This window comes from Hippocampus comes, unplaced genomic scaffold, assembly GCF_001891065.2.
Source record: "Hippocampus comes isolate QL1 unplaced genomic scaffold, H_comes_QL1_v1.1 scaffold638, whole genome shotgun sequence".
Taxonomy (NCBI): Eukaryota; Metazoa; Chordata; class Actinopteri; order Syngnathiformes; family Syngnathidae; genus Hippocampus; species Hippocampus comes.
Window position 1 is genome coordinate 26,804 of NW_017805634.1, and position 2,711 is coordinate 29,514.

Here is a 2,711-nt window from a genome sequence, read left to right on the forward strand (position 1 = left end):
GGGGAGGCGGTTACCGGAAAAAGAACGAGCAAGTGAGAAAGAATGACTGACAGATTGAATGAGGAATTTTTGTGAAGATGGATGGTTTCCTCCAATGTTTTCAACTGCATGTTTGTTGACATTGATGAAAGAAACAGAAATGGCCTGTGCTATAAAAATGGCGACTTTAGAGTTGGAAGTCGAAAAAAAACTCACAGATTGTCAACAAACGGCAGTTTCCTCCAATGTTTTCAACTGCATGTTTGTTGACATTGATGAAAGAAACAGAAATGGCCTGTGCTATAAAAATGGCGACTTTAGAGTTGGAAGTCAAAAAAAACTCACAGATTGTCAACAAACGGCAAAAAGGTGCGGAAGGATGTTCAGAAAGTTGTTGAAATGATAGCATGAGCAAGGATGATGGCAATGGGATGTGCGTTAAAGTTGTCCCACGTGGCCATCAGGGAGGGAAGTGTTGGTCTGGTACCGCCAACGCCCAAAATGCCCTCTGCGCCGCCATCTTACTCGGAGGAGAAATAACTTGCAACATAGTCTCCAACTGGCCCATGCATGTCGTCACCTTGCCGTGAAATTAGGAAAGCGCTGAGTGAAGTTCAGGCTCCAATATTGAATGTAACTCCAGGCCGACTTGAAGCAGATGTAGACGATCCAACGTCTCTCATTCGCTCACAACAGACAACATCAAACATGAATAAAGTTGCAGAAACTTGGCCTGCTGGGGTGACCGCCGCCATGAGAGAATTAGAAGATAAATTAGAAAAAGTTGCAGACTTGAAGGCCGACCCATTCACACGTCTGACTCAGATAAGACTATACATGACAGAATGAAACAGAAACCAAGAGGTTCCACAAAATATTCGAGATCGACTTTTGAAAATCACCAATGAACATGAAGACAGAGCAAATACTGAGGCAGAAGAGCAGAATTGTCTTCGCGCTGAACGAGATGCTGCCCAACTGAAAATGGAACAGGAAGCTGCTCTCTGTGTTGCAGAACACGCAACTAGAGGTCCTTCAAATGAAGAGAAGGAAAACAGGTTCCACGTTGCTCAATTACAGAATCAATTCAAAAAATTGAGTTGTCATGTCCAGACTCTTTCAAATGCACACCCTGACCCCGTTTTGGACCGAACCAGATTCTTGCAGACCCAGAAGAATCTTTCCGAAAATCCTTCTCTTCAAATAGTGCAGAGAGCGGTTACAGGACAAATTTTGACAGCAGGTGAAATCCGCGTTCTCCTAACACAAGCATGTCCGCTTTCACAATCAAATACTTTGTTGCAAAACTCAGGCTTCTCTTCTCTTCCCGACAATCAGGCCCTTACACAAGAAAATTACATGACCTTGTCCACAGCTTTAAACACTTTGTTTCCCCTCCTTGAGTGTGTTCTCTCAGATTTGGTGTTCACTCCCAAAGGAGAGAGGAGGCTGCAGCCTTTGTTGACCGGGCCCTCACTGGTTACACTCTGAAAACAGGACACGCATCGATGGCCTCCGCCTTGCATTCGCAAGTGTTCCGAGCAGGCATTTTGAAGGGCGTTTCCAAGTCAGTGATGCAGGCCATGGAAGCCAATCCGGACCTTCCTGGTGCTGAGCTTGACCGGTAGTTGTCTCATCTTAAACATCATCTGAGGAGATGTGACGGGTGTCACAACTGTGACTGTCTGTCTTGAGCTCCACGATGCTGCCGCCTCCATAACACGAATAATAATAATATCAATAATAATGTGGAGGTGGCTTTTTCTTTCGTGAAATACTGCAACACAGTATGGCAGGTGGGCGAGATGAAGTCGTATTGGGGTCTCGGTCTCGGACATAACATGCAACTTCCTTGTCGGCTCTCCCCTCACAAAACATTATGCAAAACAAAACAAAATACACAACAAAACCAAAATTCACAACATGGGTGATTGTATCGTAATTATGTACAGAAAAGGGAGAAAAAGAACACAATCTATATTATTTACGTGAGGTCATTGAACACATCACGTGAAGCAGAAACGGCTGCGCAAGGGAAAGTAATGGCGGCCGCGTCGAACTGCGAACAGACGCTAGTCACACCGGTACTGGCGTGTTACTGGCGTGTGTTCACAGTTCGTTTAGACCAACGGCCAAATCAGGTGTTACTGTGTCATTTTTCATTTGACACGAGCAATTATATACAGTAAAACCGAAAGGAAACACAATTACCTGCAACACAGTATGGCAGGAGGGATCGATGAAGTCGCATTGGGGTCTCGGTCTCCGACATCACTGGGCAACAGACAACACCATTAACTCAACGGATAAAAATCTCCATTCGACAAAACGACAATTAAACGTAGCCGGGTCTTTGGAAAGACTGGACTGAACACAAAATAATTGTTATGTGGGCTTTAATCCCGACTGAACAATACAACATTGTACAGCGTTAAGATGAAAGACTGAGACGTTAACTGAAATTTAAGAGATGGAAAAAAAGGGATCTAAGAGATCAAAGAAAATGATACACCAGATTAAATAAAATTACACAGTCATAAATAAAGGCAGTGGCTTGCTTGATTGGGAAAGAGAAATAAAAATACATTATTTCCAAGCCACAGCATTCCACGAAACTTATAAGTGCAGACCGACTAATCATTACAATCCAATGTGTTGAGAGAGGACACACTTACTCGACATTTTCCGGCGGGTTGGGTGCCTTCAAAACACGTGGAAAAACACAAATGATC

The 2,711-nt window shown here is 43.8% G+C and overlaps 1 long non-coding RNA gene across 1 annotated transcript in view; it reads right to left on the reverse strand.

Annotated features, from left to right (window-relative positions):
* LOC109522861 (uncharacterized) overlaps positions 1 to 2,407 on the reverse strand; it is an 11,638-nt gene extending 9,231 nt beyond the window's left edge. The window contains exon 1 of the long non-coding RNA XR_002169640.1: positions 2,321 to 2,407. This is a non-coding gene — a long non-coding RNA (uncharacterized LOC109522861). The remainder of the gene's footprint in view (positions 1 to 2,320) is intronic.
* Between the last annotated feature and the right edge of the window lie 304 nt (positions 2,408 to 2,711).